The following is a 27,115-nucleotide window of genomic DNA, read 5'->3' on the forward strand; positions in this document are numbered from 1 at the left end:
GCCCTCACACTCTGATGTATACATATCTGCTGCATGAACACCCCCAGAAGGAGAGGGAAACCCCCTCCCCAACTTGGGAAATGCTGCTCTAAAGCCATCCGAATGCAGCCAATCAATAATGGTACCTTGAGTAACTGTACGTGTTCTGCAGTAGCCTGCTTCTGACAAAGTGATTCCATCAGTCATTTGACGGAATAGGAATAAAGTCATTGGCGCTGACAGTTACCGCAGGATCAGCATTTCCAGCTTTGAAAGCCTCCATCCACTTTGCTGTCCACAGAGCTGGGGGTGGGGAGGGGAGGGGAATGTTGCATTTTGCTTAGACAATGTCTTTGTTAGGAGGGTTTTCTTTGGATACAAATTCACCCCCGGGACACTCCCCTTCTCACTCAAAATTCACCAGGTGGAGCTAAAAACAACAGGCAGAAAGCTTGGAAACTGGTGGCTTTTTCTGGGGGCTCAGATGCAGCATTGCCAGCCCTAAGTCTTCAAAAATTAAGGGCCAGGGCTCGCTCCAAAACAAAAATCACAAAACTGGCTTAAAAATCATGGAATTCTGGAGAAAAAAATATTTGGCTCTTTCCCAGCCTTTAGGGATAATGTTTGCAAGCCTTTCTCCACAATCATCAGGACTAAAAACGTCTTCATTTTCCGTGAAATTGTGAGGAGGCCAGAAGCTGGGGTTTCAAGACAAAAAACCACCAAACATCCCGTGACTTGTATTACAGTAGTGAGAGTTGGCGATTCCCCATTTCTAAGGGAGAGAAATTTGAGGGTGTTTTACATTTGCTGGCTTGTTTCCAAGCAGTGCCCAGCCTGCTCCTAGTCCCAGCTTCAGCCCCCCCCCGCCCCCCCATGTGCAGACCCCAGTTAGCCCTCCACCAGGTCCAGGGAGAACGGCTAATGCCCGGGCATTGGCAGAGGCTGGGAGATCTAAGGGGGCATGGTTGGTTTCCCTATAAATGGATAACTGAGTGCACATCCTGTGCTACTCCACAGTACTTCCTCCATTAGTCAGCTGATCAACAACAGCCAACATCCTGCACAGGCTTGATATCAGTGCACCCCCTGAATGGCTCAGTGCTGCCATGGTGGGGACATGGCTGCAGATCACTCTGGTGGCTGGATTATCAGCCTCTCTTAGCAGAGCTGATTGTGAATTATTTGACAAAAGGTTCCCTCCTCATGAAAATGCCAATTCACCAAAACTGGGCACAGGAAAGGATCCATTTGGAAACTTCCTGTTTTGAAAAAGGTTTCAAAATGGTCAAAAAAAAAAAAGGACATTTGACACATTCAAAACTAAAAAGTTCCATTGGGGGAGGGGGTCAAAATGACTTGGGTTTTGAAATTTAGGTTAGTTTGTAGTAAAAATGTACATGTTTTTTGAAATAGCAAAAATCAAACCAAAACATTTCAAAATGATGGAAATGAACGGTTTTGATTGACCCTGCTCTTCATTTGTTTTGGAATTTTGATTTGCAAAAATGTGAGGTTTCAACTTGGCCTCGATTCAGGACAGGAAACATTTTTGAAATCTCAAAAATTCTCTGATGATGCAAAAACCGATTTCCCCTCCGTGCAGCGAGTAGCTCCAACCCTACAAACAGCCTCATTGGCTTTAAGGGTGTCAGGCCTTTAATCCTCAGATTTCACATGCCAGGCTTGCAAGGGCCGGTTCGTTATTACAATTGATTCAGTTCTGCTTTCGACAACAAAGCAAGCAGACTCCCCTCACTGCTTGGAGGGCGATGTGCCGTCCATAATCGTGTGATGAGATGCTGGCTGCTAGGCTGCCTACACTGTATGTGGTCTCTCGCTCACCAACAGAAGTTGGTCCAATAAAAGATATTGCCTTGTCCACCTTGTCTCTTGACACTCTAGGAAGCTGTTGCCAACTGTGTCTGTCTTCAAGCTGACCCAGTGAGCCAGCTGTTCCATTTACACTCATGCTTATTGGATGATTGGCGCTTACAGTCTAGTCCTATTCTGCTAGCTTTGCATCACATTGACACTTTCGCAGGGATCCACTGTTTGAACAATAGCTCTTGACTGCTGGTAAAGTGAAGTAGAAAGATTATACAGTGAAGGCCGCTGCAGCCACTGATTGCACCCAGCAGACTCTAACTCCCTTTTCTAATGGGAACGCACGTACCAGCTAAGCTCAAGGACACTGTAGCTTTGGAAGGTCACAAGACAGGGATGACCCAGCTTCTTGGACGTGTGGACACAGGGCAACTGCAGACCGTTAGCTGCAGCTATCGGTGGCTGGTTTCTTATCTCTGTCTTTTGATGACACACAATGTTGGTCTGGGCTGCTAGGCTGTTGTGTGACAGTCCTGCAGGCTGTACTGTCTGAAAAAAAATTAAAATGAGGGGTCTAATTTTTAGAGCCCTGCAAATCTACAGATATCTGCTTTATATCCGTGGATATCTGGGGATAATCTTTTTCTGGATGGTGGAGCAGATGTGGATCTCAAAGGCAGGGTAGCAGCTGTCTGCATCTCATAGACTTTGAGGCTGCTTCCCCGCCTTTGAGATCAGCTGTTCTGCCAGGCTCCCCTGCTGGCCATCAGATGTTGGAGAGCTGCCTGGAGGGGCTGGCCCTGGAACAGCTGATCAATGGTGGAGGCTGGCCTCCAAACAGCTGTTTGGGGGCCCCAGAGCTGCAGGTGCATGCGGGTGCAGATGATTAGACTGAGGATGGTGGTTGGAGATAAGCTGATTGGGAAGGATGCAGGGCTCTACTAATTTTCTGTGAAGGGAAAGCACCATCACATCTATTTTCCCTCCACTCACATTAATTCTGCCTCCCCTTTCCTGCCCTCCCCCAACCTCATCTCTGCTCCTCCCGCAGCTCCTCCCCTGGCCAGGCCTAAGGGACATTGTAGCAGGACCTGGCTTTGTGTTGGTTGCATGTTCTGCCGCCACCTGGCCCTCAAGCATCCTTTGACCTCTTTCCCTCCCCATCACAGTGATCTCTAAAATACTACCCAGCCATGCTACTGACTTTGCATGTTGCCAGGCTTTGATCATTTATTCACACACCAGAAAGATTCTACCTTTACGAACTACGGAGATCTACTTTGATTTAGGGGTGAGACGGTATATTTCCCTGTCATTTAGGTTTAATTAATACCCATTTATTATGGCCGGTTATTGATTGGGCTTTGGGTGGTTATATTCAGATGCTGACATGTATTTTTTCATCCTCTTCATTAACGGTTTCAACATTTCTTTTTGGCTGTTGACAGACAGACACACACAAGTGTTGACATTGGCATGAAGGAACATTTTTAAGGGAACTATGGGGCTGATCCAAAGCCCATCAACATGAACAGAAAGACTCCCATTGACTTTAGATCAGGGCCTAAGTCACAAGGGACAAAATTAGAAATACAAAAACTCTTCTTAAGTAGCTGTTCATTTTAGCTTTTACTTACTGAATACAGCTACTAGAGCAGGATGAAAGATGGTAAGGATTTTCCATGACTAATTTAGAAAGAAATTTAAAAAATGTTCACAGAAGTTTCTGGTGTCTCACTGAAACGCCCCCCCAACATTTTGGTTTCTCCTTTCACTCCCCCATCTCCATTTCCAGAACAAACCTGGAATTTTTCCAGTTTTTGATTTTTCATCTCCCCTCCCCCACAACAACAAGAAAAATTTTTTCTAGCAAATATTACTTCTTGGAAAAACAGCATTTGAGAGCGGTTTAAAAATAGAGGGAGAAGAAAAGCCTTTTTTTATCCCCCCCCAAAATGGTTTTGAAGAATGTGTTCTCACCAGCTGTGGTCAGTAATAATTGCACCGTCCTGCACCCGAAGAAGTCATCCCACTACGGACTGGTCTACAGTACAATGCCAGCTCAGCTGCGTTGCTCGGGGTGTGAAAAATCAGCAACATCCTTGTGTAGACAGCGCTACATCAATGAAAGAATTTTTCCATCGACCTAGCTGCTGCCTCTTGGGGAGGTGGAATGCCAGCACTGATGGGAGAAACCTTCCCATCAGCACAGGTAGGGTCTACACTGAAGAGCTACAGCTGTGCTGCTCTAGTGTTTTAAATGTAGACAAGCCCTGACTTAAGTCCAGCAATAATAACCATGTCACATGCCCAATGACTTAGAAGATAAGAGTAGCCTTGGAACAGATTTTCTGCTAGAGGGGACTCTTCACTTTGCCATCTTAGCAAGGGATCCTGGGGAAATTTACCCCAAACCATCCTGTCAGAGGAGGTGAGGTTTCATCTGGTGGCACCGACATTGCCTAGCAGCAGCCCCATGGCAGAAATTGGGGAAGAGGTGAGATGCAGAAACATTAATAAAGTTGTGGGTGTGTTAAAATTTCTGGCTAATTTGCATAGCTGCCAGAGGGAGCCCCTTTATCTCCACGCAAATCCTGATTCACCCACGTGCAGGCCCCAGACCATGCAGAGAGTCAGGGGTGGCACTGGGGTTGATGTCTGACCACCAGATCAAAGGAGGCCTGGTCTGCCTCCTTTCCCTGTAACTGGATAGCCCTTTTGTCAAACATCCCCTGCCACTCCATGGTGCTTACCACATAAATCAGCTGACACCTGGGCAAGTCACTCACCCTCTCTGTGCCTCAATTCCCCATCTCTGCAAGGGGGTAATAACCTGCCCTGCCTCACAGGGGTATTTAGAGGGTAAATACACTAATGATTGTGAGGTGCTCGGATCATGGGAGGCACAGAATGACTGTGGTTAGATGGACAGTGGGTTCAGAGCAGGAAAAGCCATAGCTAAAGGTTAAAACCCCTCCATGAGCTGGTACCTAGATAGCAAGGGCCAAGCTACCTAAGTGTTTGAGCTACTCGTATGGAAGGTGCTATACAAGGTCAAAAGCATTCTGCAACTTATTAGAGATCGACTCAAACCAGACTATAGAACCAAATCCTGTGCAGGGCTTGGATCTGAGGTTGCAGCTCAAATCCAGCTCAATATTTGGACAAATAGAAAGAGCCTGCGTTTTATGAATGTTCACATTCAGAGTTCAACCCACCAAGTTTAGGTATTTTAGAATCTAGACTTTTGATTGTGCCCTTGCTAGTGCTCCAGGGTAAAATTCTGTTCTCAGTTACTCTGATGCACATCTCATGCAACTCTAGTAAAGCAAATGGAGTTGCTCTAGACTTACAGCTATGTAACGGAAAAATATGGTCCATGAGTTCAGATACAGAGCCAGACAGTACCTAACCAGGATCTTGGTTTGGGCCCATCTCTAGGTAATATAAATCCTGTTCACAAGCAACAATGACTTGCATGGCTAACTTTCATAGTTTGTGACAGCTGGGGACAGAAGAAGATATTTTCCAAATGAAAAGAAAAGGAACGGTTCATCTGATATGTCTTACCAATCTCTCAGGCCCACCCTTCAGTGATTTAAGAGTAGAAAAACCATTAACATTCAATGGAACAAGTGCTTTTAAGTTACCAAAGTGCTTTTGAAAACTTCACCCTAAATAAACAGCCATATAGTTATAGCTATGTTAAACACAGACATGTAGATGTGCAGAACAGCTGCAGTTTGAAAGCCATTCGTGGAGTAAGCAGGTGCCACATCCATTCACCTAACCTTATTGACACACTACTATATGTCTCTGTCCATGAGGATGTCCATATTGTGTGCAATGTCACACAAGTGATGTACACTCATGGCATTGGTAATCAATGTGTGTGCAATCAGGGCCAGCCTTAGACCAAATGGTGCCCCAGCTGAGGAGTGTCTTCGATGGCCCCCCACCCCCATTTGTTAAACTTTTGAATACTTTATTTTTAATTACATTTATAGCCTATTTCATGACTTCGATGCACGATTTGCATGCATGATTTACCTGCCATGTAAGATGATAAATTTGCATGCTAGGATCTGTAAATCTGTATTTATTCATGCCCTATGAGCAACAAAGTTAGTTTCTTCTAAGCTCATAGAAATTTTAATTTTAAGAATCACTGAAATGTACTAAAGTCAAGAAATTGAACTGTGCACCAACATTGAGTGGACCAGTATTAAATAGTGTTACAGTAGGTGACAGCCTTACCATGTTAACCCTAGGCCTGGGACGATTGTTGCTGCTTGAAGCCCAGTCTATATTGTTCTGTTTCAGATATTTTCCCGTCATATTTGTCCCTTGCTGCAAACTAGATTGCAATTGAGCTTTTTGCTCTTACACTCGCTACTTACACTCAAGTCTTAAAATGCAAGTACACTTTCACAAGTACACAATAAAACAAGGTTCACAATATCGCAGCTGGGCTCTCACTTCACTTCATTCTTACATCTCCCTGACTAAGTGGCACCACCCGGTTTTTACCCATGAGGCCACGGATGACAACATTCAAGGAGGTTCAAGGAAAATGTAGTTCTCGGAAGGTTCCATGAGATTCCACAAGGTCCAGAACATTCTAGGAGGTTGATGAAAAAGGAATCCACATGCGGAATACCGAAAACATTTTACTTCAGACATTCTGTTTTCCCTTTTGTCGCTAACAACAAAAACAGCACCCTGTGCCCAGTGCCCCTCCAAACAGTCACCTGCCCCTAAATCTGGCCCTGTGTGCAATAGCCCATCTATCATGATGAATTATGGCCATATATATGAAAGGGTGACTGTCAGTCCCTGTACCAATGTCACATTTCGAGCTACAGACCTCATCAGAGCCAAACAAAGACATACGGTGATGCTGGCTGTATCAGGCAGCTGATCTGCGTGAAGCATCAGTCGTTACTACAGCCATTTCCTTGCAAGAATTCAGAGACAACACGTTGGAAATAGATTTATCTGTATGCAGATGCTGAACCACTAAAAAGCTATGAGGCGTATGAGCGAGATGGTTTTGCTTCAGCAAGGTCACCCAGCAAGCGAGGCACCTATGACCTTCATACTTAATGTGCTATGAACAGCACACAGCTGAAATGAAAGCTCCCACAGAGTGATACATACAGACATCTCTCTTTCCTTCCACCTTCACCTCTGTTCCAGCAGCTGTTAAATTTGGGAAAGAAAACATGTCACATTGAAAAGATACAACAGGAAGAAATGTGTATTACTGTCATGGTTATTGGGATGTATTAGATCAATGGCGGATCGGTTGTTTGGGCCTAGCAGATGGAACAGTCATATTCACTGCCGATGCATGGAATTGTCTGTGTGGATACAAGAGACCACGTAGCGAATGCTATCTTGCCAATATCTCACACTTGCATGTCATTAGAATCTGGGATGCAAGTGACATTGGACGGCACCGCCCACCCAGGTGAAATTCATTAGCAGGGAATAGGAATCAATTTGGAATGACAGCTGTCCATTAGCTCTCAGGGTGGTTGCTTTCACACCAGACATTACATGCCGCTTATACTGGCAGCTGATTACAGCAAAGTGGTTTTCTGTCAATGCTGGCACGCTGCACATTGTATCTCTCACTTCGGATTAATTTAATTGCAGCTGCTGGGTGTCAGTCACACCTGTTTGGAGCAGGTGTAATGCCCTGGAAGTGGAGAGAGCTTGTAAAAGGATTCCTGGAGTTGATAAGAAAGATTTTCAGTGCATTTCCCCACGTTTACTAAAAGGAGTGGTGGAGATTTCAGTGAAAGTTGGGGGAAAAAAAAAGACAGGAAAGTTTAGGCATTTCTTTTTTTTGGGTTTGTTCAGTTCTCCTTGTGAGGGACATGTGTGATCTCCACACTCTCCAGCTTTCCCTGATGAGATTTTGGTTACATCTCTGCCAGACAGAAAATAAATCCTTTCCAGTTTATACTTGGCCTGAAACCTGTGCAGAAGAGCTGTGTTCAGAGCCCAGCCTTCAAACCCAATCCCTCTCCTGACTTGCACCACAATGGCAAAGATTTGGAGTCAAGGTTCTGCTACATCTCAACATTTCAGGGTCTCTGCCTAGGGACCCACCCTGGAGGAGGTAACTAGGTGCAGTGTTGAACTGTATGCCTAACACAATGGGATCCTGGGACTAAAATAATAAATGTTTATTTAAAGGCTTTTTCTATGACACTCTTGGCAATAGTATCTGAGCACCTCCCATGCATTAATGAGTTGATATTCCATCCTCCAAGGGATGGAAATCTGAAATGAAGCTGGAATAGGTGAAATTCTCTGACTTGTGATATGCAGGAGATCAGACTAAATCTGAATGGCCCCGTCTATCTTTAAAATTGATGCTTTGAACCCAGATCCTCTAAGCCCTGACTCAAGTCTGTCCTTAGGCGAGATCAGCTCTGGGGCATAATCAGAAGTGCAGAATACCAGCTAGAGTGAAGAAGCTGCACAAACAATGCCCACCTCCTTGCGGGTGGCTTCAAAATATGATAAAAGAGTTAGACTGAGGAGTGCAGCAGGGTGTTAATAACTGGGTCCTGTGCCCCCACTTCATAGATCCCATGGCCAGACAGAGCCATTGTGATCACAGTCTCACCTCCTGGTACAGCCTAGGCCAGAGAATTTCCCCAAAATCATTCCTAGAGCAGATCTTTTAGAACAACGTCCAGTCTTGGTTTGCAAATGGTCAGTGATGGAGAGAACCGCTGGGAATCAGAGTCATTTGTTTGGTATAGCCAGGGGTTTGTTATAGCAAAAGAGAGGGTCTGACAGATCCTCTGGCCCTGGGGAGCTCTTGGTCCTTGCCCCAGGGCCGGAGGAGCTCTCTACCCCCATCCTCTCGAGGTGGGATCCAGGGACAGAGTTCACTGTAGCCCAAGCCTCGTTATTGTGAAGGGCATTATAGCGAGGATGTACTCTACACAGATAAAATAACCTCTACTCCTACTCAAGACTCCCCAGTTTATACATCTCAGGATCACATTAGCTCTCTTGGCCACAGCGTTGCAATATGAGCTCATGTTCAGCCAATTATCCACTACGACTCCCCTAATCTGTTTCAGGGTCACTGCTTCTCCGGATAGAGTTCCCCATCCTCCAGGTATGACCTACATTCTGTGTTCCTAGATATACACATTCACATTTAGCTGTATTGAAATGCATCTGTTCCCCAGCATCTAGTTCACCAAGTGATCCAGAAGTCTCAATCATTGACCTATCCTCTTCATCATTGTTTATCACACCCCCAATTTTTGGGTCATCTGCACACTTTATCAGTGATGATTTTATGTTTTCCTCCAGGTTACTGATAAAAATATTAAATGGCATAGTGTGAAGAACAAGGATGCCTGGGAGATACCACTGGAAACATACCTGAATGACGATTCCTTGTTTACAATTACATTTTGAGATCTATAATTTAGCCAGTTTTGAATCCATTTAAGGTATTCCATGTTAAACTAGAAGGGTATAAAAATCAATCAAAATGTCATGTGGTACTAAGTCAAACACCTTATTGAGGTCTAAGTAAATTATGTCAGTATTACCACCTTTATCAACCAAGCTTGTAATCTCATCAAAAACAGATATCAAGCTAGTTTAACAGGATATATTTTCCATACATCCATGCTGATTTGCACTAATTACATTACCCTTCTTTAATTCTTTAATAATGGAGTTCCTTATCAGCCACTCCATTATCCTGCCCTGGATTGATGTCAGGCATCCCGTTTCCCCTGTTTAAAAATTAGGAAAACATTAACTTTCTTCCAGTCTTCTGGAACTTCCCCAGTGCTCAGACTTAATTGAAAATCAACAACAGTCTAGAGCTCCTTAGCCAGCTCTTTTAAAACTCTTGAATACAAGTTATTTGGACTGACTGATTTATATCCTCCAGTGATACTAGTGGAACGGAAAGGGTGTTATAGTCTCATCATATGGTGAATGATATGGTCCATTTTATTCCTCCCAGTACAGTACAGAAATATTTATTGAACATTTCTACCTTTTCTGTATTATTATTATTGCTGTTTCTACCAGTTCCATCTAGTAATGGACCAAGATCATTGTCAGGATTCTCTGTGTTCTTAATATACTTAATAAAACCTCTTATTGTCCTTAACTCTGTGGGGCATAGATTTCTCGTTGGGTGCCTTTGCTTCTCTTATTGATTTTCTACAATTCCTAACTCCTGATTTATATGCCTTATTATCAACTTCACTTTCTTCCACTTATTATATATCATTTTTAAAGCTTCCTTCACTTCCCTGTCTGTCTACATTAGGTCTTCTTTTTAAACTAGTACAGCCTTCTTCCTTAGTTGTATGACTGATTTTTTTGAGCATCCAGTAATGTATTCTTTAAATGATTCCCAATTATCATTCATATTTTTCTGAATAAGTTCTTCCTTACAACTAATTAAGATGAGCTTTAAGAGGGCCAATTTTACAAGTATATGGATTACTAACATTGATTTTATTCTGCTTGCACGTTAGAAATGTGATCGAGTCATGATCACCCGAAGCTAAGCTACCATTAATTTTTAAATCCGTTATTTAAAACTTAAGCAGGACCTGTTGGTGCCTTTGCAATTCCGAGCCTCTAACTATTCCTCCAGTCAGAGTTCTACCTCCAGCAAGGAGAGGGTGAGACCATTACTTGGTGATCTCAGCCTATGGGGCTCTGTGTATATTGCACTCTTTTATAAACCCTCTGGCAGTGAGTAGGAGGAAAAGGACTGTCTGATCTTTCCCATTCCGGATACACTTCAGTACAGTGTTTCCCAGCTGGTGTGCCCCGGCCCAGACTCGACCAGGTGTGCCACGGAATTTTTTGAACAACTATTTGAAGAGTTCTGAATCGGCTCATGAATATTTATGAGTTCATTTGGAGACTATATGGGGATGTGCCTCAAAATAATTAAAGGTATCAAGATGTGCCACAGCAAAGAAAAGTTTGGGAAGCACTGCTTTAGTATAATCAGTACTTAATCAGCACAAGCTGCCTTGTGCTGAGACTCTACACCACCCTCTCCTGGCTTCTCCTGGTATAGGCCATTCCTGGGGGGCATGGTTGGAGTGCGCTGTGCTCCAGCAATGCCTGGCCAATGGAACAGACCAGGGCACTGTTCCTTCTGGCAGAACCTAGAGTAGGAGGCTGCTCTAAATTACTCGGGGGGGGGGGGGGGGGGGGGGGGGCTCAACCAGACCCCAGGATCTGTCCTGTAAAGTTGGGGGGGGGAAACAATGACTATCAGGAGAACATAATATTCAGTTGTGTCCAAGGGGCAGAGGATTGATTGGGAGAGTGGAAGGGGCTAACTAGGGGCAACGGGCTGCTGCTAATAAAAGGAAAATGCAAAGTGAAGGGGGAGGAAAATTTCTGGACAGCTAGAACTACTTGATCTCTGGAAGAAACTTGGGAAGAGAGTGGTGGATCCTGGATGGCTCATTGCTGGGAGTATTTAAAAACAAAACAATGCAGCCTGGTGACACAAGTGAAGATGCTATAGGGAACAACCCTGGACTCGCAGAGAGGTGGAGGAGATGACCGATAGCATCTCTTTAGTCTCGAGATTCTCTGATGCTGGATCTGGTTAAATGAACTGACGGCAGATGGAAACACGTCACAGGGTGTTGCGCTGCTGTCTGTAAAACCTTTTCCCAGGGGAATAGAGCACCTGAGGCCTGATTTCTCACTCAGCCAGCTCACTGGCATCCCGTGAATGGCAGATAAGAAATCTGACCTAATGATGCGATGCTGAGGAATGCTGTGGCGTAGGTGCCTTTCTGGTGGGCAGAGGAAGGCAGCTGTTTACTCTGTGCACGGCCTCATTCCAGTGCTGAGCTAGGACTTGTTGCTCTTGGCACAGTCTGTTGAATCTGTGGAACGGTGCCAGGTTCCAAGCAGAAAAAAACCTTTGTACATGGATCCCTCTGAGTGACGGGGAATGAGGTTCCCATCCAGAGTCAGCCATCAGGGTGCAGAAGAGCAATGGGCCCACGGGCAAGCTAAAAAAGCAAAGCCCTGAAAGCCACCCACTGTCAGGACTTGCAGACCTTCTCATTAGAGCTGCTGGCTTTGCTCTGTACATGTGGCCATGTCATGCAACTGCCAGCCCTGGCACGCCGCCCCTGCAGTGGCTGCCAACCCTACTCTTGAGGAGCGCACAAAGAAGAAATGCAAAGGCATCATCATGCCTGGGTAGGCCTGGCTGCCCATCCATGGGACTCGGAGCCAGTCTCACTTGTCATTCTGACTTTATTGACTAGATCACTGCCTCTGGTTGGATGGAGCCAGCAAAAAGAGCACAAGGCATTGGGGCAAATCTGGTGGAACTGCATTATCTGCACACATGGTCTATGAAACAGGGGCTGCTTGAAAATCATGGGCTAGATTTGGGCACTTCTCTGCCCGCCCCCCAAATCCCGGTGGTAGCGGAGTACATCACATACATTTAAGCATTTATCCTCTCAACCACTCCGTGAGTAGTGAAATGCTATTATCACATTGAAGTCAACGGTGCTATGCCCATTTATACCTGCTAAGGATCTGACCCTAAGCCGTATAGTTAAACTCTAGATATTTAGACCCACAAGTATGGACACATGATTCACAACAACTTGAATTTGAAATCAGGCTACAAATCCTTAAGGGTGTTTCTGTCAAACGTCGGTGGGATGTTAAAATTCAAGACTCTCTTTTGAACAAGGGCTTGTCGACATGGGAAAACTAACCAGAATAGCTATTGCAGAATAAGATCCCCATGTGGACACAATTCCAGGACAGAAGTTACTTTATTATGGATTAATTTGTGTGCTTCTAAAGCGGAGTAATTATTCTTGAATAAAATCACTTATTCTGGAATAGAGTGTCCTCATGAAGAGTTATTCCATAATAGCTATTCCTGAATCTTATTTTGCAATCGCTATTCTGGTCAATTTCTCCAGGTAGACAAGCCCTTACATATAAACTCTTTGATTGCCACCTCCTTTTTACCATTCCCGAGCTCTTTGCTTGCATTTGGTTATTTCCTCCTTTATTATTCAGAAATTGTCACCTCTCTGGCTTCTTATTCCCTCACATCTGGATTATTGCCATGCACTGTTAAGATTTATGGATAAACATTATCTTCCATGCAGGTAATTTAATATGCACTTTCTCAACCCGTTTTGAAAGCCAACAGCTTCTATCACCACTGCACTTTTGGCTGAGCTACATTAATTGCCTTTGATACGCAGAGAGCAGTATAAATATTTGGTTACCGACATTAAATCCTTTAATGTTGCTCTCCCACTCCCTGTGCACAGTTGTCAGTTGTCTGTTCTGCATTTGACAGAATAGCAGGCACGGGTCTGTCTGCCCAGAATCTGTAACCAGCATCTCTGGGAATGAGAATCAAGGGTTTGGGCATGAACAGTGGTGTTTCAAATTGATGCAGAGTACTCAGTAGACATGATGTCTCACAAAACACAAAGAAATGGTTCCTGTTCAAGGCAGTAAGGATCCCATTCATTCAGACTAATACAATACACGGGACAGACATGCAAACAGATGCCAAGGAGACTACATCAGTTTAGGCTGTGTTCACGACACCATTTACCCGGCCTCTTACCTGGGTTTTAGCCCAACCCTTGCCCTCTCCCAACACCCACACAGCAGAACCTCTGAGCTGGGTTTGGAGGTGCTGTAAATCCAAGCTAGCTGATCCAGCAGGGGGAAAAGTGGGTTAGAGCCCAGGCTTTGCTTTAACTTGGGCTGGAACCTGCCCACTTTGCAATGAAGATGCAGGCAAATCATAGGATATTAGGGTTGGAAGGGACCTCAGGGAGTCAGCTCAAAGCACTTGAGTACTAACAGTCTTCTAAAGCCCTTCCCAAAATCACCTCCGAAAGGCAGGCGAGCTCTCCCACAACTGACTGGGAAATAATTGCGTGACACTCCCCAGGGGTACCCAGCATGCGGCACTTCAGCACCACTTGCCTTTAGGGTGCGGAAGTCTCATCTGAGCGTGTTGTGGGTCAGCTACTGGAAACCATCAGCCTCTAGCAGCACAAGCACTGCGTACTCTGCCTTCCAGGGTCTGGCCCCTTCTCCAGGGACCACTCACAGAATGACTGGATCTGCTGTTCCCAACGGCACAGCACACACCAGCTGTAAGATTCAACTGGGGACCACCACGTTGATCAACATCACAGCACTTAGATACATTTATAGTGAAAACAAGAATCTGTTTAAGAAGAGTGAGTAAGAATACTGGGGTGGGGGAGGGGGGAGCAAATGGTCACATGCAAAACAAAATCCTAACACTTTCTAGAGACTAAACTGAACGGACGAGTTAAGCTGCTTTACTGAGGAGGCTCTCCCCCAAAGTTCTTTCCAGAGTTTTCAACCAAGCCTGGGTGAGTCTGCTCTTTAAACTCACTACCCATTTACTTCTTAGGTGAAGATAGGATATCTCCCCCCACCTGTTTACTACTTCCTGTAACTTAATTTCAAAGAGAGAATTCACAGTCCTTGATTAGCACTTGGTTCAGATGGGTGAGTGGTGACTGGTGAACCATACAATATTGTAACTTACATGGAAAGAATCACCCAGGTTAACTCCGCAGGGAAGACATACCCTTGGAGATCAAGCACCAGGTTGTCTCTGAGAACAACAGGCACAGCTACACATCCTTCTGGAATTGCAGGGGTAAACATGTCCCTTCATGGCCAGCAGTACTATTGGCAAGTACAGGGGGAGATGTGGGGCCTATCCTCTAACTCCTCCTGGGGTGGCCAGAATCCATAGGTTTGCACCGATTTGCTCTCTGCTAGTGGCAAGGATTGCCACGGTGTTCTGCTCCACCATGAGGCATTGGTGCAAGCAGGTGAGATGCTCCTGACAGCCCACATCCTCTGCCCTGCTACAAGGGACAGGCCAAAATCTAGCTCCAACCCTGGCAGGCTACATGAAAGGGAGTAGGTTTTAAATGGGGATGCGAAGGAGGAAAGAGGACACACAGCTGAAGTGTGGGCAATTTCCAGGCAGACGGGGCACAGAAGACCATGTGAAACCAAGAGCGGGACAAGAAAGGCCAGAGTTACAGGCCCAAATGTTGAGCTGCCCATCTCAGCATGTGCCATAAGCGTCCTTTTTAACTTCCTGAATTCTGGCCTCTACTTGGCCCCCCCAACACTGCTTTTCACAGCTTCCTCCAAAATGGCTTCATTCCACTATAAACCTGGTGTTGTTATACTGCTACAACATTTCTATCATAGGCCAGGCCCTGGTCAGTTTTGTGTGAGGCTCCAGGGGAAAAAGTTAATTATCTCAAGGAATCCTAGCACAGCACACCACAGGAAATCGGTGTGAAATGGCCTAGAAAGTTAAATGCACAAGGGGCATTGATTAACTCCCAGCAGGAGGGGAAAGGCCTTTAAATCCAATCAAGGGACTTCATTCCCTCTGCACCTGGCACCAAGAGGTGAGCTCAGTGTGAACCAGCCCATTCGACAAACCAAAGTGTTTCGAGTCAGGTTGACTCGAAACAAAATATTTCAATTTTTTCCCCAACAGCAGCAACAAAAATTGGAAATTTCCAGCAGAAAATTCCCCACCCAATCCTATCTATCCTTCCCCATACACACCCTGCTGTGTTCTCACTTTGCCTCTGACTGCCAGCAGCTGGGACTGGACAAAGGGGGGATGGATCATTCAATAATTGCCCTGTTCTGATCATTCCCTCTGAAGCACCTGGCACTGGCCACTGTTGGAAGCCAGTATACTGGGCTAGACGGACCATTGGTCTGACCCCATATGGCCGTTCTTATCTGAATGGCTTCCACAAAAAGTGAACACAAACATCGGTCTCTTTTCCCAGCCCTGCTGGCAGGAATAACGATGACACCACCTTGCTCTTATGTAGAACTTTCCATTGTAGCTAGTTAGTTCATTTGGTCGTTCATTCATTGTGTTGTGTGATGTTCTAATAAACTCATATGCTAAGTTATATATAAGCATTGTATGCTAAATAGATTTAAGATGTAGGATTACAGACATATAAGATAAGTTAGAAGGGATAAGTATGCATTAGGTACTTAAGAAGGGTTGAAACAACATCTACAGGCTGAGGCTTGTAAGATTTTAGTTTAACCATACTAGGCCTTGATACAAGTGACCAAAGAATGACCCTATGCTACAAAATTACAGGAAAGGATGTGCTAATGGGCGGTACTGCAAAAAATGAACCGCAAGAGTGATTTTGACTACAACATACCCAGTAGTCACTTTTTTTTAACATGTGCCCTAACCACAGGGTACACTACGTGCATGAATGCTAATGAGAGTAAAAGGAGCTACAACCAGCCTTTGAAAAACAGGGTGCCCCAATATTCTTGGGGGACAATACAAATACAGGAAAAGAAGGAGATGTAGTCAGAATCACAAGAGAAGAAGGGACACCCAGATCGGGTAAAATGAGTTCCCTATGGGAAAACTAAAGCAGAAACCATCTCTCTCGTGATGATCAATCGGCAAGACATCCATCAGAAGCTAAGAATATTGTTAAGGATTCAAGTAGGACTATATTTGTAACTTGTGCATAGGTCTTTATAGAATTTCTGTGCACTCGGTTATTAATAACTTTAATTGTAACTTTAATAAAAGTTGTAAAACAGACTACAACTTGTACACATGAGTGTGTGGTCACTACCCTTGATCCTTACATGTTCCTAGAGACTCTAAATCTGAAGCAAATTACACCCACAGGGGTGTAATACAAAGATTTTGGTATTTCTTTCTGACTAGAGCAACGCTATTGCTCATTCTGGTTTCAGCTGCCAACGAGCTCAGGTCTGAGTTCGACTCTTGTGAACGGTTGCGTGTCAGCCACTTCATCAGCCCTGCTGTGTTGTATTCCCCGGCCCTTATAAAAATAGGTTTCATTCTCGCTTCAAAGAGCTGCAACTTGATGGATTCTCTTATTTCCGATGGTCATCTGCCCTTCTAGGAAATGGCAAGTCCGTGTGTGCTGGAGGATGAAGGCAGGGAAAACTTCTTGCAGTACATTGCACCAGAACCTGTGCTGGAATGCAACAGATGAAAGATTTGCAACTGCAAACCTAGCAGGCACCCAGATCTCGGTCAGCCAACCGCACAGGTCTAGAGAGCGCTCCTCCGCAATTGTTCCATCAGGAGCTGCCTGGCAGAGGGGACTGAAGTTGCTAATAAAAACCAAACCAAATTAAAATAAAAGGTCAGTGAACTCCACTTCATTTCTCATCGCTTCCTCCTTTGCCAGCAGCAAGGGATTTTGATTCCATACACTGGGCAGCCCCTCTCCATGAGCCAGCTGTCAAGGGGAACTTGCTACAATGTCCACTTCTAAAGCTTTCCCCCCTCCCTTGCTGGTAGAATTGAGACAACAACTTTGCTACACCCACTGTTTTGATAGCTACCTACCAATGAATTCTTCTATAGAGGACCCTTTCCTTTCTTCCTTCCCCAGCATCTGACGCCACTGTGTGTGTTTCATCCCCAGGGGCTGCAAGGTGCAGAGTGTGCCACACAAGGTGCTGGCCTCCCACATGAACCCAATACATCATGCTGAGCTCAAGAAAACCGTATCCTTGTGCCATCTGGTATTACGCATATGGGAGATACTATGAAAATAAGATGACAGTGTGGTTTGGTGGATCGGGCATTAGACTAGGAGCCAAGAGACCAAGGTCTGATTCCCAGCTCCACCTGTGACCTTGGGCAAAATCACTTTACTTCTCTGTGCCTCTGTTTCCCCTCCCAGTCTTTATCTAGCTAGATTGTAAGCTCTTTTGGGCAAGCACTGTCTTTTACTGAGTGTTTATACAACAACTAACACACCAGAGGTCTGACCAAGGTTGAGTGCTACAAGAGTAGCAAGAATTCATAACAGACTATGCAGTCACTTTGCTAATGCCTGTATTAAGTCTCTAAGCACATCCAGCGTGAATTGGGTATTTCCAAAGTCCTGAGCAGACTCATTGTGAGTTGAACGATGGCACAGCTAATAAAGGACCATCTCTTGGCAAGTCTGCCTCCAAAGCCTTGCTAAATGGTACAGACGGGGAACGAGCTATTTACTTCTTGCTAGCAACTGCCTTCCTGCAAGGCAAAGGGAACTGCATTTGAAAGAACAGGGAGAAGTCAAACTGCTGTGTTAAACAAGGAAGCAATCAAAAGTCCAGAGCCTAATAGTCGACTTAACCAGGTGGAATGGAGCAATGCTGTACAATAAGGGAACAGCGTTGTGGCACACAGCACATGGTTACCGTGGTGCAGAGTGCGACACAGGCAGTTTTAGGGGAGGATGCTCTCCCTTGGAACACGCCTCTGGCAGCAGAGGAGTGTGGCGAGAGCTGCTTTAATCCCATGATTTAATTAGAGCTGAGTAGATCTGCCAAACGGTAGTTTTCTGAGCAGGCGGCAGCAGCGGGAGTCTGGTTACACTTTCTCTAGATCTGGAGTGGCCAGGTCTGTCCCTCCACGGGTGCCAGCATTTATTTGTCCTTTGTGTGTGCTTATGTATCGCCAGCTCCCCCAAATCATAGGGCTGCAAAAATATCTTACTCCAACCGTGCTAAACCAGCGATGGAGACGCTTTGGAGCCCTCTTCATTACAGGTTCCCATGGCAAGCATACGGGGGTCCATGGAATCCAAGCTGCCATGCAGTCTGGACATAGCCAGCCTTAGGGGCAGGGTACATGGATGGTTGTGCTGGGTTCTGAAGTTGTCCAGGGAGCTGCTGTCCAGCTTCCCTCCTCCCGACATCAGCCAGGATATTGCAGGGTGTCTCTGCCCCTTTGAGGCTGCTTCCTTGTGCCACTGGCCCGCTGCAGCCCGGCTGTCCCGCTTCCAGCCAGCAGGGACATCTCTTGCCACATCATCTGCATTGTTAAAGGCCTGGGAACAGCCACCAAGGCCATCTATGCAATTCCAGCTGGGATGTTGCCTAGGGAAGAGAGGAGGGCTTAGGGCACCCCCCGTACACACAGTGCCAGGGCAACAGAAATCTAGGGCAGCATCTAGCCTAGAAGGCAGGGAGGGCAAACAGCTACAGTTCCCACTGCTCGTTTACTAGCCAGGGGCGGTCTCCCTCCTTCTGCTTGAAGCTCACAGTAAAACCCCAGCGGGGGTGGGAGATTGGGTCTGCCACACGAATAAACGTCAGCGGCGAGAGGAAGGGGTTGGGTGGCTGGGATGAGCAGGACGGGGAGGCGAGCAGCAGCGCACCCAGAACGAGAAGGGGAAAAGCACTTCAGCCTCCTTCCAGACCGGGGAACCGACGGGACTCACCTGGTCGTCACTCTGGGCTACTCAGCAAGCTTGGGGAAATCGTCATGGGGGAAGCTGCTGTGACCTCGCTTCCTGGCCACAGAACCCAAAGAGTGGGCCAGAGGCCGAATGCCCTCCTCACTCAGACGCAGCATCCAGGAAAGCCAGAGCCTTCCCATGGGTATGTGCAAGCCCTCCTTAACTTCTCCACCGGGGGCAGCAGGGCTCACCTCTCCCAGCCCATGAAACAAGCATAGACTGGCACCCATCTACCATGGATGGACCCGTGAGCACAGGCCCTAGGGGCACAAGGGGCTCCTATTGCGCACTGTTTCCAGTGGAGCTGTGTTACAGGGGTCTCGGCTGCAACTCCCCCAGGACATCCCTTAAAGGGTGTTCCTTAGCATGGAGTTGCCTGCAGCTGTCGGGCCTGAGGGATCCCAGCCTCCATCCCATGGAGGGCCCTCTGTGGGGCTGCAGGAAGGCAGGGATGCTGTCCCTGAAGCAGGCTGCCCCATTCCACACAGGAGAAGGGAGGGCCGCTGATTAAGGGGCCCCCTCTGGGCCTCAATCTGAGCGAGGCCTGGAGAATCAGGTCCAGCCACTCCTTGTCTGTGCCAGGCCCCTGTGACACAAGTCACACTGGATCACAGCCCTCCTTTCCTAGTGTCGCTTGGATCCACAGTTACCCGGAGGTTCACACTAGCAGCCATACAATGAATAAGCATCTGGCCTCACCACAGTCAGTAGCAAAACTCCCAGTGACTTCAATAGGGTCAGGAGTTGACCCAGCAGGTGAGCAGTGAGTTGAAATAAAAATCAGAATCAACCTCATGCTTTGCCCAAATACTAACTCAAACCCAATTTTTATTTAAAGCTACAAAAAACAAAAAAAAAAACCCACCAAAAAACTCCTGTTCACTCATATAACGTCATTGTGCTGTGTCTCTGCATTTCCTAATTCTCTCCAAAAGCAGAAGGGCAGCAATCCCACAAGGAAGTCTATTTCAGGTCCTGTCAGAAGCAGGAAGTACAGAAAATTCACCAGAAAACTTTTCATGAGATTTTCAGTCCCAATTTGCAGACTCAGGAGGTTCAGCTGGTTTAAAATTGCATACACACTGCTGCCATCTGTACAGACCAATTCTCCTACCTCGTCAAGGACTGTGATTAGCAGAAGAGCTCTGTGTAAGCTCAAAAGCTTGTCTCCCTCGTCAAACAGAAGTTGGCCCAATACAAGGTATCACCTGACCCACCTTGTCTCTCTAATATCCTGGGACCAGCATGGTTGCAACACTGCAACGTTAGTATACTTAATCCTTCACAGTGCAGTAACGTGTAATCAGAGGTCAGGGCCCCACACTGCTAGGTGCTGTATGTATCCACCGTAAGAAACAGCCTCTGCCCCAAATTGCTTGCTGTCAACACATATCAGAAAGACAAGAGAGAAAACGTTTGGCAAGTCACTTCCCCTTTGTCACAGGTTAGCAGCAGAGAGCCAGAAGCAGTTCCACACTAGAGATGGGCCCAAACCAAAATCTCAGACCTAAATACACCCTGCCCTTTATGTTTGAGCTAATCGCACCTTCTCTCATTGGCCAAAGCAAACCTTGGATTCAGATCTTCCTCTAGTTTAGGTCTGAATTTGGAGCCCAGCTCCATGGTGTAGATCAAGCTCCTACCTACTTTGCACATTTCAAGACCAAAACTCAAAGTAGGGTGTTGGCTGTTTAACGAGTCAATAGAAGCCAAGTGGAGTTTGCTCCAATAGTGGATACAAACTTACGCAAAAGTAGCAAGAGGCCACCAATGTGCTTAATTAACATTGACTGGCCCCAATTCAAATACCTCATAGGATGACGCGGCAACCATGCTAACAATAGACAAGCAATTAAGTTTCCAGGATTCTGCAAGGTGAAAGAGCTTTGTACGGGAACCCCAGGCAAGGTGGGGGATGAGGAACAACGCTGACAAGCCCCCCACTGGCAAGCACCAAAGGGTCCGAGTTATTAAGTCGCCAGCCATAGTTCAGACATTAGGAGACATGCCAGTAATATCCTGCTCTCACCTAGTGCTTTTCATTGGTGGGTGTCAACAACCTTTACAAAGGAGGTCAGTATCATTAGCCCCATTTTACACGGAGATATGGAGGCACTGGGGGGGGGGGGGGGGGGAAGCAACTTGCTCAAGCTTAGGTTCTGGTGCTGCCACACCAAGAGGTGGTACACCCTCCCAATCCTGGGCTGCTCCGGTGGCTAGAGACACTCACAGTGTAACTCACACTGGCAAATTTTGCTTAACTCTCCATGGGGACGATCTCATGCCAGTATGAAGTGACATAAACTAAACGAGGACATTTCCCCAATGTAAACAAGCCCTCTAGACAACCAGAATCTCTGCAGCACGGTCCAGCACCCAATACACCCTCCCCACCCTCATCCTGTCCCCCCAGCAGACCCCTATGCCAGGGATTGGAGGAGGTCCTTGGAAGGCAGCCTTGTCTCTGCAGTGCCAGGATATGCCTGTCTGCTGGACAAGGGGCTTTTAGAGCTCTTAACTGGCATAGCGGCAGGCACTGGAGTGAGGATCTCAGGCCATGTACTGATCATCTCTTTAATCCGCTCCCCCTCCTAGACTCAACAGTCTTCTCATAGGGAGGACGTTTGCCAGCAGGGACCTAAGCTCTGGAGGCCTGCCACGAGGATGGTCATCTGAGCACTTCCCTGCCATTCTCCATTAGGCTGGGGGATGAAAAACAGCCGGGATTTCCATCGGAAGGTTCTGTGGTTTCATCTGAGAAGCAAGCCTGTCATTGCCAGGCTGTTCACGTGCCTCGAGCAGGTCTGTTGCCTTAATTTATTTCTGAGCTGATGAGAGTACCTGGAGGTACCAAGATGCTGGAGCATTTGTTTTGAAAAACTAAACCTTAAGAACTAGACTTGGTTTGCAGAAAGAGAGGACAAATCAAGAGATCAGTCACATCTCAGGCCAGACCCTTGGCAGGCATCAATCATCATGGCTCCATGGGCTCCAAGGAACTCTGTGTTTGCACCCACTGGGGAGTTGGCCCTTCATGTCAACTCACCATGATCGAGTCCGTGAAAGTGTGTTATTTTGTCACCTCCCAGTCTCCAGTTGCTACAGAGAGCGAATGACGTGACTAGGATTATTTCATTATTATTTGGTACTGCAGTTGTGGCCAAAGGCCAGTTAAAATTCAGTTCCCTTTGTGCTAGGCCCAGGACAAATGTACAAGAAAAGCAGCTCAGCTCCAAAGAGCTGAAAAACTAATTTGACACCACCAGGACTGGATTCTGGTCTAGACTAATGTTTAGTAATACAGATGAAGTCTCACTTTTTTTTTTTTTTTTTTTTTTTTTAAATGAAAACATCAACTGTGAAGGAAGCCATCTCTGATTTTCAGAGTTATTATTCTGTATTATGGTAGCCTCTGGAAGTCTCTATTGAGATCCGAGCCCCATTGTCTTAAGGGCTGTATGTTCATGTTGCCAAGGGGTAGCAGAGGAGGAGAAATCAGTGACACTAAGTGGGTGTTTTCTTAGTGCAACTTGGTTTTTCACCCTGTTTCCACTAGTCCTTGAACAGAGATGGTCACAAACAGCATGGAGGCAAACTCCTATCACAGTTTTGGGCTAACTGAGACTCTGGCCCCCTCTAGGGTCTGCTCAAGGATGCCCTTCTAGGTCACAGGCCTGTAGCCAGCACATCTCATTGATCAAGGATCCATGTCCCTTTGCCTTCAGATTTAGGCTGCTACCCCCTGCAATTCACTGTGTTTAGTCCAGCAAATCTGAGCTAGCTCAGCCCCTGCAGTTTTGCCTGCTGTCAGAGGCTGAGAGTGGGTCACCAAAGACCAGACAGACTTTCACAGCACCTCTATTTTAAAACAAAAGCATTACAGAGAAAACAATCAAATGGAAGATCAACACTCCATCACAGAGTGTACCACTCACTGCTTGCGGTGCCTCCTGCTGGTCACTCTAGGGATTAGCTCATTCAGTGAGCACTCTCTTCCACGTTTGCATACCTGTAGCCCCCCACTCCATCTCAGGAGCCACAGCGTCCTCCCTGTGACCTAGCCCTCCAGCTAGGCTGCTCAAAGTCCCCCATTCCCAGGTATAATTCCTCAGCAGTCTCCCCACTCACTGCCTCTCTGCCAGTGGCTGGTACAGGAACCCAGACCTGTCCTCTTCTCTGGGTTTCAGCCCAGGCACCCTCAGCTCAGCAGTCCAGCCTTTCTCTTTCTGTCCTCATTGCTCTTTCTACCACCAGTTCCCAAAGCCTCTTCCCAGGCAGTGACTACAGCCAAATCCCACGGCTACCCAAAAGCATTTTTCCTTTTCCAGCAGCCCTCGCTACTTCCAGTTTCCTGGCTTTACATGTCCTGCCCAGCTCATTCCTCGACAGCTGGGCTCCTTTACTCACTCAGAGGATTACACCCTCCCCCAGATCCCCAGATGTGGCCTCTTGGATTAATTAGCCGTCTCCTTGGCCCTCATTAACCTTAGCTGTGAGTGTGAGGAAGGGTGGGGAACACCCCATCACATGCTTAAACTTACAAGCTCTCTCTTGTCATTCCTATAGAGCCCCTGGCAGGTCTCAATCCTTCAAACCCTTCAGTAGGGTTTTCCCTCTTGAGGAACATTCATATCAGTTTGTGGGCTCAAAAAACTTGGGCCTTAAGTCATTTTAACCTCATCCTTTCTACCAAAAAGCCTTTATTTGTCTCCTGGGTTTCTTGAACCTGCTCTGAACCAGTCTATGCAGTGGATGGTACTTCTCTGGAGTTGTCTACCTGTCCCAGGGTCTACCATAATTTTCCTCCACTGACTTCAGTTGCTGGAGGGAGCTCAGAGACCCTCCCCACCCAGCCAGCATACAACCCCTGGCTCCCAGAGATACAGAGAACATTTATAAAGTGGCTGCAACCATCTCAAGCTGTGCCTGTATTCATCAGATCAGTCACAATCTCTTTCTGAAAACTCAGCCCAAACTCCCCCCCCCCAGGGAGCAACCAGCCCAAGAATCAACTCTACTGAGAGAAATGACAGCAGAGAGCAAACAGTTGCGGTTTGCAACAGCTACCCCTGGGATGCTGGCAGACCAGGTGCCAGATCAAGCCAAGGCTGCAGGCCTCACTGAACAGTGACAAATGCAGAGCTGGAAACCACTCGTGGGTCAGCATCTTCCCAATAGATGTTAAGTTGATAGGGATGTGTTTACTGTTTAGAGACTTTATAAAATGCTTGCATAAAATATTGCATGTACTGATCTCACTTATAACCTCTGTAGCCCACGGTATAAAGTTATACTGAGTGTTTGCATTGTAAGCCTCTGTATTGGAAAAACAGGGGGGGGAAAGCACTAGTTAAGGTAAAGTGCTCATCCATGGCCCGTTGAAGGCAAATGAGGTATTGTGTAGCATCAAAGGACAGAGGCCCTGTTGATTGCATTCCTAACTCCCTCCAGGAAAGAAAGATCTGCACGTGAATTCATCCCACCAGTTTGGACTCTGAAGGGGAGAGGATACAAAACCCTGACAAGGAGAAATTGAATCTCTTTTATGCGGTCTGGATTCTGAGGGGCATGGATTCCTAAACACACACAAACATGGAGATCTCTATGCTGCTGGCATAGGTGAGCCCCGAAAAGACATTCAATACTGACAGATTGCTACATCTCTGTTGCTTTTTGAAACCAGACTGAGCTCATATGTGTGTCTGTTGGCAGCTTTAACCTGTAAATAACTCATTTCTTTTTTTTAGTTAATAAACCTTTACTTAGTTTATTACAGGCAACCAGAATTGTCTTTGGTGTGAGATTTAAGCTACACATTGATCTGGGGTAATTGACTCATCTCTTGGGGCTGGAAGCAACCTGAATATTTTGTGATTTTTTTGGAGGGGGCGGGGGGATAATTGACCATTTTAGTCCAGCTTGCCTGGGTGGCAAGATAGACTGGAGTGTCCGAGGGGACTGTCTGAGACACCATTGTCAGACTACTGTAGTACTTTGGGAGTTCATGTTTGTTACTGGGTTGCTGAAACCTACTTATAAATCATACTACCATTTTGGGGTGTCTGCCCTGCTCTTTGACAGTCTGCCCTGTGGCCGGCACTCTCGAGCGTGAGCCATTTCCTGGCGTGACAGTGCCCAGCAAAACAGCATCACCAAACTAAATGACAACATGGCATTTTTTCCAGCATCAGCCTACTGCTTGCACACAGAGAGGCTCTGGGCAACAGCCGCACCGTCTGGTGACTCCTGCCATGACACTACCCTATGGGACAGTCCCTGCCCCAACGAGTGTACAATTTAAATCGAGAAGACAGACAATGGGTGGGAGGAGAAAAAAAAGTTAAGGGGCTGCTGGTGGTGGAGGGCATTCCATCTTGGCTAGGTTGTACCAAACTCTTACAGGCAGGGACACAGAATTTACCCAGGATTCGCGCTAACACAGAGATCTATCCCAGCCAGGCAAAACCCCAGGGATAATGCAAAGAGCAGAAGGACCCTGCCAACGTTAGTCTTGACAGCCCCTCCAGCTCAGCTGTTAGTCTTGGATTAAGACACCCCACCCTCCAATCAGAGAGGCGAGCCAGCAGCAGGGAGTAATGGCAGGATTTCCTGCCTTCTCTCTAGCCATGTAAGGCAATGTGGAGTGGAAAGGCCAGCGTCTCCTGGCCAACCAGTGCTCTGGGGACAGGGCCAGCCTTCCCAGCCCTGATGCTGATCTGGGGAGCCAGGGCTCCACAAGCACGGCCATACTGGACCCAATGCCCCCGATCTCGGAAGGTAAACTGTCCCAGCCCTGGCTAGTACTTGGACGGGTGACCGCGTGGGAATCTCAGGTGCTGTAGGCAGGCTTCACAAATAACTTGCCCAATGTCACCCAGCTGAGCAGGGGCAGAGCTGGAAAGAGACACCAGATCTCCTGAGTCCCAGTCCAGTGCCTTATCCACTAGCTCACACTGCCCCTGGTGCTGAGGGGGCAGCGGGACAGCTGGGCTGGGATCAGCTGGAGGCTGAAGCAGCAGCCATGGCTTGCCAGGTAACTGAAGGCTGCTGCCTAAGGCTGCATGTCCCAATGCAAATATTGCCAGGTGCAAATGATATTCCAGCACCACATCATGACAGCGTGTCACTGAAACTGGCTGCTGCTGCTGCTGGATCCTCAGCTGCTGTCCTGACTTCTCAGCTCTGTGGCCTTGTGATGTGGCTCCCTTGGCTTTCCAACAGCCTACGGAAATAAAATTAAAACCAGGCTTGCATGCAGCAAGTAGGGTTTGGCTGACAAGCACAAGGACAGTGCTTGGCTGTGTGGGACAATACCCTCCCTTCTGCCCCAGCCCTCTGCATAGATCATTGGGCCTACAGAGAGCAGACTGGGACAAAGCCACCGGGGAGGTGGTTGACTCCCCAACTCGTCCCTTCTGCAAGGCCTGGGCAGAGCCACACACAGACCCCGAAGGCACTAACAGGTCCTCAGTTCTCCTCTGTGCGTTGGTACTGATCCAACCCTCCAGCCTGGGTTGGGGGCACCGTGTTCTTAGAGGAATAACCCTCATTCGCACTGTGGCTTTCTGCCCTCCACACCTCCATGCCTGAGGTTTAGGAGCTGCTGCTGCCTTTAAGCCAGAAGATGGGCTTTGTTAGCACAGGCAGTGAAGGCTCAGCTTTTAGATCCACAGGGTCTAAGGTCAGGAGCTTTGTCACCAGCTGGCCTGGGCCCTGGGATTGGAATAGGCCCTGCTCTCCTATGCCAGGACTCAGTGTGTGACCTTTTTCTCTCCACACCTCCCCAGCCAGCTGTGGGGGGGCTGGGAGAACTACCAATAATGGGCTGATGCAGTCACTGGGTATATAGAGAGGCAAATATAGCCTAAAGTCGCCTTTCCCTTCCCCTGGAGCCCAAGCTGTGCTCAGTTCCTGTGCAAGAATGAATGGTG

At 47.0% G+C, this 27,115-nt stretch overlaps 1 long non-coding RNA gene across 1 annotated transcript in view; it reads right to left on the reverse strand.

The window, feature by feature from the left end:
* LOC137154062 (uncharacterized) overlaps nucleotides 1-23,977 on the reverse strand; it is a 33,153-nt gene extending 9,176 nt beyond the window's left edge. The window contains exon 1 of the long non-coding RNA XR_010920054.1: nucleotides 23,120-23,977. This is a non-coding gene — a long non-coding RNA (uncharacterized lncRNA). The remainder of the gene's footprint in view (nucleotides 1-23,119) is intronic.
* Nucleotides 23,978-27,115: the final 3,138 nt, after the last annotated feature.

Source organism: Emydura macquarii, unplaced genomic scaffold, assembly GCF_026122565.2.
Source record: "Emydura macquarii macquarii isolate MOO-44397 ecotype Brisbane River unplaced genomic scaffold, CSIRO-AGI_Emac_v2 contig_1253, whole genome shotgun sequence".
NCBI classification, from domain to species: domain Eukaryota; kingdom Metazoa; phylum Chordata; order Testudines; family Chelidae; genus Emydura; species Emydura macquarii.